Source organism: Triturus cristatus, chromosome 4_1 (genome assembly GCF_964204655.1).
Source record: "Triturus cristatus chromosome 4_1, aTriCri1.1, whole genome shotgun sequence".
In the NCBI taxonomy this organism is placed as follows: Eukaryota; Metazoa; Chordata; class Amphibia; order Caudata; family Salamandridae; genus Triturus; species Triturus cristatus.
Window position 1 is genome coordinate 251,197,564 of NC_140585.1, and position 12,762 is coordinate 251,210,325.

Here is a 12,762-nt window from a genome sequence, read left to right on the forward strand (position 1 = left end):
AGAAGCTGGTGTATCTGTGTCCTGAAGTCTGTAAAATTAGACTTAAAATCTGGCATCTGCGTTGTTAAGTTTTGATTTGGTAACTGAATGGACAGTCAAAGTGTATAGTTAACTTCGTGTAATGCGTGAGTTCACTTTATGTAATGAATACATGTGTAAAATGATGTCCCAAATATTTTGGTTTATGCATTGGTGGTGGAGGAGCAGTATGGTTGTCTTTTCAGCTTTCTCACAGCTTTTAGGCCATCATTACTCCATGTACTCTAATGTTCAGTCGTCTTTTATTACGATCTGTTTGGTAAAGTTCTTTAGATTTATGAGCTGTAACCACTACTTTGAGTGATGCAGCTAACCCCGATGTTTGCATTGTCAAAATGAGGGACTTATGGCTATCTAATCATTGCAACATACTCTCCACGTTTTTTCATATGACATACCCCTGTAGTTATATATTGACCATAGCAGGATGCAGCCAGCTGGGTCACTTTTTAAGAAACTTATTTGTAAACGCAGTTAGTAACGCTTTGCATTGGTTGTCTGTTTTGATCACTGTTACAGTCATGTTTTTTTGATTAACATAGTCTTGAGGAAGTACAAACAGTTGGCATAAAGACTTAAATCCCTAAGTTGTCTTGTTACTTACCCGCTAAGCTCCAATCTTTTTTTTTAATGCTATGCCAGTGTGTCTATGTGACCGTGTGTGGAGAATGAATGCTTGTTTTTCCAACCATGTAATTTGTGCATTGTTTCATTTAATTTATTAACCTTTTCTGATAAACGTATATTTCAGTTAATCTTTGTGTCTTCAATAGCAGAAGTAATAAATGTAATGACTGGAAAGTTATTTTAGTAATGAAACACAAGTCTGCTGAAGCCTTATTCGTAACTTAACTTGTATATTACATTTTACATGTCTGTCCTCTTAAAGCATCCTTGTTTGTTTGCTAAGCATACTACCTCTTAAAGCATCTGATTTCATTTTGTTGGACGATGTCAATATAGTAACATTGACGTTTATCAGGCAGTCAAAGAAGCGAAGCGGAAAGTGTCTAGCTGTGAGTTTTTCAGTTACTTGCCTTCGCTACATATTTCTGCTTGGCGTTCCGACTGATCGTTGGAAGTGGGAGGGTCTCAGTGTGACTATGCCTCCTGTAGAAACCATAAGAGAACCAAGCGCACATCTTTAAAATTTGGGCCTAGTGGTACAGAACCTGAAGGATAGCACGAGGCGCAGAATTATAGTCTGAGTCAGTGTAACCATGTACATGTGCCAAGCCCTAACACCCGTAGAAAATAGAATAGATCCAAGTGGCTATCTTGAAACTCCAGGCATATTCGGGTTAAATATGAAAGAAAGTACGATGTGCAGCATGCAAGTCTGTGCGTACATTGTGAAAGCGGTGACTCTGTAATTCAACTTTGGAAGAGGCCATTTTGAAGAATTGGAAAGCTGTACTATTCACTATGCGGTTGCCATTTTTGAACATTAAAGACTTTTGTCTGTGGCAAGCGATGGTGCTTATTTAGGTCTATTGGTGAATACTTGAACGTCGGAGGAACAGCACACCTAAAAAATGAATTCCAAAGAGGGCATATCAGTAAAAAAAACCTGCAAAAACGATATATATATATATATATATTTTTAAATCACCGTGCAAGTGCAAGATTCCAGCAGCCCACTTGGGATTCACTTGAAGGACTTCCAGACCCAGAATGCTATTTTACTCACCTGAGTTGATGTTCACATGATTAAAAGGGGAGATACTGGAAATCCATTCTTGTTGGTGGTCTTTGTGCAGCACTCATTTGATGAAGGGCGTTGGCCGGAAACGCGTCTGAGCAGCGGCAACTGAAAATCTGTCCCCGTGCTCTCTGATCTACTGGGGGTCCGCTTCAATCGAGGGGTAATTCATTTCTTCAAATATATATATTGATGGTTCATAAGTAGGATATCGTTCAGGCTGCTGTTAATAGGTTTCTAATATCAAGCGAGGAGCTACATGATGACCAGCACACACTGCTTGTATCGTAATTTTGTTTCCACTTAAGAATGTACTTGTCTACAGAAAATCTACACCATGACAAGCACACCTCGTTTGTTATATCATTATTTGGTGAGCACTCGAATTATTGCTTGTCTGCGAAGATTCTCATAGTGACAAGCACACCATCCCAGAATTATGTGCAGTATATAATACCTCTGGGAGCTAGTGCTGTTCGCAAGCGTCGTACAGAGCGCTGTTCTCAAAAGACCTACATAGGTTACATATCTAGCGTGTTTTTCAGTCTTCAAAGTCTTTATTGTGGAACAGTTTGATATACAATGCAGTCAGTGAGTTCACCTCCCCCATTCTTGGAAACACCAGGGGAGCCATCCATACCTCGGAGGCAGTCATATGATGCCTTTGAAACCTATTTAGGTGCAATAGGAGCGTCAATGTTTAGGCCAGAACAAATTCTTTTTTTTTTTTTTTTTTTACTGTTTCATTCCCATGGACTTGAAGGAAGGTCTACACAAGTGCCTTCCTGAGATTCAAATGGTTGAGGGTGAATAACTCAATGAATTTCAGGAAGCTGTTAAAAAACTTGTTAACAGAGGGGTGGGGCGTGGTCTGCAGCCCAAGATGGCGGTCGCTTAAGCGACGAGCTCCCGGCCAGGGCATACAATCTGGCAGGATATCCGACTCTCCCTACCTGATCAGGCGGCAGGCGGAGTGCGGCTGGCGTGCTCTATCGGTGGGGCAGCTCTGTTGGAGTTTTGCGGCGATTTGGACCTCCGGGGGATGTCCCCTGGGCCGGAGTTGTTTCCTGGCCTGCTCGGGGCCTGAGCGGCGGACCTTCCTAAGGCCCGACGGGCCTGGAGAAGCTGATTCCCTCGGGCGGCGCCCACGCGAGACCCCCGGCGCTGGGCCTGGTCGCGTATATTGTCGCGGTCTCCTCCTGCGTGGTGCCCTGCCCGGGGGTGGTAGAGACGTGAGGGCTCCGGCTGCGACCTGCTGGGGTCTAGGATCGCCGGCCTTTCAGGTGATCTGGTGGAGCTGTGGAGGCTGCTTCGTCCGGACGGCGCCCACGCGGGACCACAGATCTGGACCTGAACGCCGCCGCTGACGCAGAGTGGCGCTCTCCCCGGGGGACTTGGTGTGAGGAGAATTCCGGCTGCGATTTGCCCAGCGGGGGCGCAGCAGGTATGACTTGGCGCTGTGGTGGTTAATGCGGGGCGGAGTTCCTCAGGAGGCCCCCTGCACGAGGGACTGGACTGCACGGCGGAGCGGCAGTGATCCCGGGGGTGCTCCTTGACTGTGCCGGATCGGGAGCGTGTAGTGGAAAGCTGCATTGGTGGGCCTCCCTCCCCCCCCCCTTTCCCCCCGCGTGGAGTGGTGCCTGTCCAGAGGGCAGGGTTCGACAGTACTCGATGGGCGGCGGGCTGCTGCCAGTCGGACCCATACTGGTCTTCGTTGCTGCGGGGGTGCCCAGCCTGTCCTGGTGGAGTCTGCATAGGAGAGGCCCTTGGAGGTAAATTGCGGCTGGTGTGCACCGGTGACTGGGGCATAAGTTGCGGAACGCTGGCTGTGTGGGGACTGTATTGAACTGCGCACCCTGGATGATGTGGGAGTGGCCTGAGTCCCTATGGAGGCCTTTGACGCTGTTTCGGGACTGGGGTGTTAATGGTGGCTCACTGATCTGCTGGAACGCGGCTACCATAGTCGGGACGCTGGGGTGGCCCCTGGGCTCGATCCGGGGGCTTCCGTGCCTTTGCCTTGGATAGTGGCTCCGAGAGGGCCACATACACGCTTGGAGCACCACATCGCAGGCCGTGCAGTGGCCACTGCTCTACCACTGCCACGGGATATCTGGCACTGGGCCCCAATTCACTGCAGACTATGGGGAAGGGAAGACCTAGGATACCGCCGCAATCCGGGGGGGCGGGGTCCCTCTCACCAGCATCGGGGCAGTCATCTGCCCTGTCCCATCAGGCGGAGGGGGCAGCAGAGACCGGCACGCCAGGGGACAAGCTGGACATGATACTGTGGGAGATTCGTGATTCCCGTTCTGTGTTGGAGGCTCAGCTGGACATCGTCTCGGTGGAACTCAACCCGTTAAAGGATGATCATAAGAAACTGGCGGAGAGGGCCCGTACGACTGACCAGAAGGTGGATACCATGGTACCCCAGGTGCAGGCCCACGATGAGCAGATCCAACATATGCGCCGCAGATTGACTCCCTTCAGGCACGGGCCGATGATGCGGAAGTGCGGGCGCGCCGGAACAACCTCCGCATAGTGGGGATGCCGGAGGGGACGGAAGGATCTACGCCCACGGAATACATAGAGGATTGGTTAAAGTCGACTGTGGCCCCTACCGGACTATCTGCACATTTCACAGTTGAAAGGGCTCATCGGGTCCCTGCACGTCGCCCAGTACCAGGAGCAATCCCTCGCTCCTATCATGACCAGGATTTTAAATTATAGGGATCGTGACCATCTACTGCAGGCAGCACGGAATCAGGGCCCTCTGCTGATTGCTAATACCAGGGTATCAATATTTCCGGATTACACTTTGGCAGTACAACGCAAAAGGTTTTCCTTCATGGAAGTGAAGGCACGAGCTCGAGAGGCGGGCCTATCATTTGTTTTATTGTTTCCTGCAAAACTGAAAATCCTTTATGAACAGCGGTCCCTGTTTTTTTATACCCCTGACAGTGCGTGGGAGTGGCTAGACAAGATATTCCCTGAAGTGCACCCCTTGAGACGCATGGACTCCTCATTGCCCAAATCACAAGGTCCCTGTCGCAGGCGTAAGAAAGGCCTTCTCACACAAAGTTCGATCTCAGACATTCTAGATCGCCAGCAGGTTATGGAGGGCAGGCGAGGGGCCCTCCGCGCTGCCTCCACATTGCGCGCCTCCCGCCCAGACATCAGCACTAGCCAATCTGAAGGTGTGCATACAGACACTGACTCTGAGGGTAGCATTGCATTGTTTCCTTCGGCAGCCTCGCGGCTTAGCAATGATCCTCTAGCCTCAGCAGACTCATAATTGCAAGTCCTCGAGCTCATGGAATATGCTTCGCCTATTGTCATTATCCTGTCTGGACTGAAGAGTCATAGTGCGTTACACGCGCCTAGCCTGTTTTACAACACATCATAGACCATGAACACAGTTATGGCAGGAGGGAATTGATGACTAAGTCCCTGGCCCGGGCTCCGTAATGGGCTCTCACGTGTGTGCCTTATTGCTTATACGCGACTGTTAATGGAGTTAGCGACCTTCCCCCAAAGGCGGTAGCATTGGTTGGATGAGTGGAATGCTTACTTTGTTTGCATGGTTTGGTCGAACGGTGTTTGTGCGTTGGACCCAGTATTGGGAGTTAGTTAAATGTGTTGTATTTATGCTGCATAGTCTGAAGTTCCCGGGGATGAGGGTGAGGTTTGGTGGATTGGGCTGGGATCCGGGGTGGACCTCCCCTTTTGTCTTTATCCGATGATGTCTACTGTTAATTCTTATAACATGGTTTCGTGGAATGTGAGGGGCATGGGTTCCATATCTAAGCATCATAGAATAGCTGCGCAACTGCATCGCTGTAAAGCCCAAATCATTTGCTTTCAAGAGACACATTTGCTTCCCACTGAAACAGCGAAGCTGCAAAGGAGATGGCGTGGTCAATTGTACGCGACGGCGTACTCCGCCTTTTCCCGAGGGGCAGCCATTTGGATTAGGGCGGGTATCCCCTTTTCTCTTACTGAATGTAGAGTTGATGACCAGGGCCGGTTTGTCCTTATATTGGGTACATTGGACGGGAGACAGGTTGTGCTGGGGTCCCTCTACGCCCCAAACACAGACCAAGAACTGTTTTTAGCGCGGGTGTCGCGGGCGCTTGAGGGCTGGTCCCATGTCCCGTGGCTTCTGGGCGGTGATTTCAATGCAGTATTTGACACTAGCTTGGATCGCTCCCATCCTCCCTTACTCAATACAGCAGCGAGGGCGCAGGCGGCAGCCTTAACCCGCTGGGCGCAGGGTTGGGGTCTAATAGATATCTGGAGGGCACTACATGTGAATATGAGGGAATATTCCTTTTATTCTCACCCCCATAAACTACACACGTGGTTGGATCATTTTCTTTGCTCTCCAGAGCTCTCCACTGCAGTAACGCATTGTGAGTTTCGGGGCAAGACAATATCTGATCACAATCCTATCGAGATGCGATTGTCCTGGGGCCCTTCCCTGACTCCAATTCCAGTATGGAGGATGCAGCCGCTACAACTCGAGGACCAGGTATATCGGGCGGCATTGTCTACAGCTGTGGACACATTTTTGGTGGAAAATGACGGCTCAGCCTCGTCTAGAGCTCTTGAATGGGAGGCCTTCAAGGTGACGATCCGTGGGGTTGCCATGGGGACACTGGCGGGGTCACGGAGGGAGGCGATCAGGGACCTTACTGACTTGGAAGGGAAGCTGCAGGCTCTAGAGGTTGAGGCCCAGGGAGGCATAGCCGGTGCAGAGCCATTGCAGTCTGCTAGGATTAAATATGCCGAGTTGTTAGAGCGCCTATGTCTGTTGGACTTTGCTGCTTATACACAGCGTACGCACTCTAAGGCAGACAGGGCGGGCACCCTATTAGCACGGTTGATCCAGCCAACGTTGAGTCCTACTCCGGTTCCGGCAGTGAGCACGGTTAACAATATTTTGGTTACATCCCAGGGGGAGATTAATATAGCATTTCAGGAACATTATGCTCGCTTATATACGGCCCCTAGTGTAGATGGCCTAGCGCCCACGCATGCCTTTCTGGCTGAGTTTCCGCTTCCTAAGGTCTCTGATACAGTGGCCGAAGAGATGGCGGCACTGATTACAGCAACGGAAATCCGGATGGCAATAAAAGCACTGGCTCGCAACAAGACGCCGGGTTCAGATGGCCTTCCAGTGGAGTTTTACTCCACTTTTGCGGATAAATTGGTCCTGAGATTGTTACAAATCTATACTACTTCTCTGGAAAATGGAATTCTGCCACCTACTCCCAAGGAGGCGATCGTCACGTCCTTACTGAAACCGGACAAGGTACCGACTGATCTTCTGTCTTACAGACCCCTTTCTATTCTGAATACCGACTATAAGATACTCAGTAAGGTCTTGGCATCGCGACTACTGCCCTGTCTGCCCCACTTAATCCACACTGACCAATGTGGATTCATACCCCACCGCAGCACCTCATTGAATATTCGCCGGCTGCATGCTCTGATACATGCGGTGTCTGCCTCCTTCCCGCTTGCTGGCTGCTTGTCCTTAGACGTGCGCCAAGCTTTTGATACCCTAAGCTGGGCATATATGTTGGCGATGTTATATAAATTTGGCCTGCCCCAGTCCTATTGTGCATGGATTAAACTGTTATATATTGGGCCCACGGCGCGTGCTAAGACAGGTAAGGCTATCTCCCCCTTGTACTCGATATCCCGGGGCACTCGCCAGGGTTGCCCCTTATCCCCCATGTTATTTGTGCTGGCCCACGAGCCTTTAGCACAACAGATTATGGGCCCTTATGGCAATCCGCTCCGTGGAGAGGTGCATTCGGTATCTTTATACGCGGATGACATGTATATTTTCGCGACTTGGGGGCCGATAAACACCTAATAGCTGCTACTTTTTCCAGGTTTGGGGGCATATCGGGCCTGGGTCTTAATGCTACAAAATCAGTGGCCTTCGCCTTTTATAATACTCCGGCGGCCCCTACCCTACAATTTGGTGACCTGCATTTTAGAAGTGAGCCTATTACTTTTAAATACCTGGGGATCCATATTTATAGATCGGACGCTGATACAATAGATGGTAATGTAGTTCGCGCCGTTCACTCGTTGCGCTCCCAGATTGCCTTCTGGACATCATTGCCATTGACGGTGGCGGGCCGCGTGGCAGTGTCGAAAATGGTCATGCTACACCACCTCCTACTCCTACTATTACTTTGTGAATATACCAGTAGTACTGCCGGCCTGGATTTTTTAATTGCTTTTTAGTTGCGAACATTTTTCAAACGAGAACAGCAAGTGAACGAAGATGTCGACTCATATTTATGTTCTACAAAAACTTTATGGCAAAATGCCATTTTGAAAATTTCACAGAACAATTCTTGATCAATGTACAGATAAGGAAATTAAACAGAAATCACTCTCTATGGGCAATCTCTTGCTGAAGTCATCCGCGTAGCAAAAAGTATAGAAACTTCGATTAAAGCTTCAAAAGAACTGGATGACAAAGTACAAGATCAAATCAACAGTATTGAGTCAAAAGAGAGTAATAAAAACAAATTAAATTCATCAAAGTTTCCTATGAAACAGTTTAGTCAAAATAATTCATTCTTCAAAAAATCTGATATTTGTTTTAGGTGTGGAAATGCTCTCCATGTAAAAGTGGGAAAGACATGTCCTGCGGAAAATGTTCAATGTCTAATATGTATGAAAATTGGCAGTTTTGCCAAGATATGCCAGAGCTTTAAACGCAAGTCGACTAGTGTCGCAGTAGTATCAGTCGAGTGATACCAGTGTGGTTTATCTGATTGACGAAGTACAAGATATGATTCTTGTTGTAAGTGAAGATGATGTGATTCAAGTTGACCCCAAGCCGTGTGTTGATCCATATGTTGAAGTTCAAGTAGGAGACAAAGTAGTAAGATAATTTGTGGATTCCGTTGCCAGAATCACTTTGGTAACAGAAGAGTTGTTTTTCAGAAGTGGGGTGAACGTTATCTGATGCCTTCAGATACATTTCCTGATAGAAAAATTGAGCTCCAAGGATATTTTGAGAAGATCATGACTTTCAAAGGGAGGCAAATCTCTGGAAAAGTATGTGTGGTAGTTAAGGGTCTTAACATACTGGGGGGTTTACACCAAGGGCTCTAAGGTATGATTTTATGATCAAGGACCAGTGAACAGGTGGCTGTTGTACGTGATTGCAGGGATATTGAGAATTTGTTAAATCAATTTCCAAAGCTATTTTCTGTTGAACTTAGTGCTATGCAAGGTTCAAGCACTAGATTACAACTAAAGAGATGCCATATCAATTAAGCATAAGTTAAGAGGATTGCTATTCACTGTAAGAGATGATCTTGAAAGAGAATTGGAAGAATTATGCAAAAAGAGCATAATTGAGCGAATAGAGTCTTCATTACGGTTGTCCCCTTAAGTGTTGGCTCGAAAAAACAAAAAAGATAAACTAAGAGTGGGTGTAGATTTCAGAGCACTCAATAGAGAGATTTGCTTTTATGTCCATCCCCTTTCTAAAATCAATGAGATGTAGTAGACTATTTCAGGTTCAAGAATTTTTTTCAAAACTCCACCTGGCATCAGCTTATCACCAGGTGGAGTTGGAACCTGAATCTCTTCATTTGACTGCTTTCATATCACTATGGGGTACTTACCAGTACTGCCTTATGCCGTTTGGCCTAACGTCAGTGGCTTCGTTGTTTCAGAGTATTATGACTACCATACTGAAAGGTATATCTAGTGTATCAATTTTTCACATGCTGAGGAATGTAAAGGCCATGATATGGTTCTTCACAAAGTGTTTTCTTATTTTGACAAGGCTGGAGTGGAACAAATGTGAATTTCTGAAAGTCAGTGGAATATTTGGGACATGTAATCACATGACTGATTACTTCCTAAACCAGGTTTAATTGCTGCTATTGTAAAAGTAACTCCCTGCCGAAATAGCTGATGTAAAATGATTCCTTGGTCTTTCTGAATTCCATTCACAATTCATTCCTGACTAGGTTCAGGCCAATTTCTAATCTTCCCAAGAGCATAGTGGATTTTCTTTGGGATACCGAATGTGTTGCTGCCTTTAAGGATATCAAGCAACAGTTGTCTAGTGTTGAGGTGGTTAAGCCTTATGATCCCAATCTTAAATACTTGTTAACTGTTGGTGCTAGCAACTTAGGTTTAGGAGCTATACTTTCACAGAAATCTGGTGTACAAGTGTTTACGATTGGTTTTGCATCTAAGGTTCTTCGAGATAATGAAATCCACCACTCTGTAATAAAATACCAAGTGTTAGCTTGCTCGTGTGCCATAGAAAAGTAAAAAAGTTACTGTTAGACCTGGCACATTGGCGGGAGTCTCTCTTCCATTTTTCTCTGTGCCTCATGTATTTTTTTGCTGGTGTTAGCTGCTCAGGGCTCAGGGCACTGTGCCACTGCTGTCCAGTGCCACAGTGCAAGTGCTCCCTATTGTAAATTGATGTATAATTTGTGATTCCATGATTGGTTGGTTTGGTTTACTTGTCAGACCCTAGTACAGTGCACCAGGAGTGCCCAGGGCTTGTAATCCAGATACTGCTGGTGGGCTTGCAGCACTGGTTGTGCCACCCACAGAAGCAGCCTGTAAACATGTGTCTAAGGTCTTGCATTGCAGGGCCTGCGTGCAGTCTGGTACTGTCATGCTGACTGGGCAAGTGCACCCACTTGCCAGTCCCTAACCCTTCCCTTTTCTTCATATCAGACACCCCTATGGTAGGCCCAAGGGCAGGGTGCATTGTAAGGATAAGGTAGGACATGCCCTGGTGTGTGTGGCATGTTCTAATAGTGAATTACAGCCATTTTCGTTTTTCACTATTGCAAGGCTACCTGTTCTCCATAGGCCAGAATGGGCAGTTTGGTTATTGCATCTTATAATCTTAACTGACTCAGAGAACATGGTAGAAATTCGAATTTAGTATGCCTGAACTCAGGATGATAAAATACATCTTTTAGTAAAGTTGGTTTTAACATTGTGTTTCAAAATGCCACTTTTAGAAAGTAGGCATTTTCTTGTCTAACCATTCAAACCTGCCTCTGCTAGGCTGTGTGTATTCCTTTGTCTGGAGTTTCAGTGACAGGGATGGGGAGTTCCAGGAGACAGGGTGAGGTGTCCCAGTGGTGAATAGAGAGATCTGCATCCAGATGGGTGGGAGGAGTTGCTCCTGGGACCTGAATAGGGCTGTGCCTGCCTTCCACAATGCTGGCTCCACCTCCTGGGGAGCGACTGATGTCTCTGCCCTGCACAGTGAAAGGAAAGGAGAAGTCTGGTAAACATAGTGCTCAGGAACTGGTTTGGACTGGGAAAAGGCCCCTCTGCCTTCAGAGGACAAAGGATTTCTGGGTATAAATATTGGGACCCTGATCCCAAGAATTTAAATCACTTTGGGAAAACAAGAAGAACCTCTGCTGAGGGAGGAACCAGAAGAAGCTGAGGAGGAAACTATCCCTGAACCTGGGAGATTGGCCTGCAGTGGTTGCCTTACTTCCAAAGAAAGGAACTTTGTGTGTACTTTTGCTCAACTTGTGAAGGATCTCCAAGGGCTTGGAAAAGAGCTTGCCTCCTGCTGAAGTCTCAGGAACAACAGACTGTCCCCCCCCCCCCCCCCACCCCCCCCTTCAGCTCCCCAGAGTTCTTTGGAAGTGCCTGCTGCTGTTGTTGGGCCTTCTGAGGGACTGCGTGTCGCAAGGAGCTGGAATCGCGACTCAAGAAGGAGAAGCGTCTCGCCGTCGGAGCTGTTGTCGTCGCATCTCGTAAAGTGTGTCGCCGCTGCAGCATCGCATCGAGCAGAAGCGTCTCGCATCATCCAGGAAGTGTCTCGCAACGCGGAAGAAGCGTGTCGCCATCGCAGCCATCGTAGTTGTCGCATTGCACCGCATCATGAAAAGCGCCTGGCATCCACGGAGAAGCGTGCCGCTGTCGTCGCATCGCGTAAAGGGGTGTCGCCGCTGCAACAATACATCGAGCGTAAGCGTCTCGCAAACGTCAGAGAAGAGTGTCGCTGCCAAGGCCGCTGTCGTCGCATCGCGTAAAGTGTGTCGCCGCTGAAGCGTCGAGTCTTCTCGCAACATCGGAGAAGCGTAACGCATCGGGAAGATCTTCACGTCTTTATTTCTTTTGCACCAGAACTTTGCCGCATTTCCATCGCTGCGACATTGCTTGTCGTGGAAGCGCAACACATCTAAAAGGTACATTGACTTAAAGTGTCGCATTTAAGAACTTAAGAGAACTAAGCCAAATTCTACCATTTTAAAGTAACAGTATTGTGTATTTTTGTCGTTTAATGGTCTTGTGGTAAATCTATATAAAGAATACTTATTTTTGTTATAAAGCCTTTGTGGTGTCCATTTGTAGTGTTGTCACTTCGTTACTGTATGTGTTCACAAATGTTTTACACACTGCCTCTGAGATAAGCCTGTCTGCTCGTGCCAAGCTAACAAGGGGGTGAGCAGGGGTTATTTTAGGAGTGTACCCCCTTACCCTGACTAGAGGAAAGGGTCCCTATTTGTCACAAGTGCATACCTGTGCCAACTAGAGACCCCCAAGTCTAACATATTCTTATGGGGTAGGCATTTCATTCTTGAAATGGACCATAAGCCACTTGCCTCCATCTTCAGTGGTACCAATGCTGAAAATAGTACTATCTGGTTAGCTAGGTTTGCAGCCAGATTATGTCAGTTTGATTTTGAAGTTACTCCTATTTATCTGGTTGAAAAAAAATACAAAAGCAGATTATCTGTCAAGGTTTCCTATCAAGGAAGAAGACATAGTGATCAAAGAAGAGGAATGTTGTTTGATTGCAGCTGTTGAAGTTAAGAATGTTAGTTAATTATCAGAAGAGGCCTGGAAAAAAGCCTGTGACTGTGTATTTGATACTGTAGCTGCATATGCAGTAAATGGTTGGCCTAGGGGAGAAACAGTGAGTGTATGCATTGAACCTTATTCCAAGATTGCTGAAGAGTTAACCAGAAGATGCTTTTATTATG

The 12,762-nt window shown here is 47.2% G+C and overlaps 1 protein-coding gene across 1 annotated transcript in view; it reads left to right on the forward strand.

The window, feature by feature from the left end:
• The window catches only part of NUP205 (nucleoporin 205), an 839,084-nt gene that overhangs the window by 59,989 nt on the left and 766,333 nt on the right, over positions 1-12,762 (forward strand). The gene's annotated exons all lie outside the window — the stretch shown is intronic.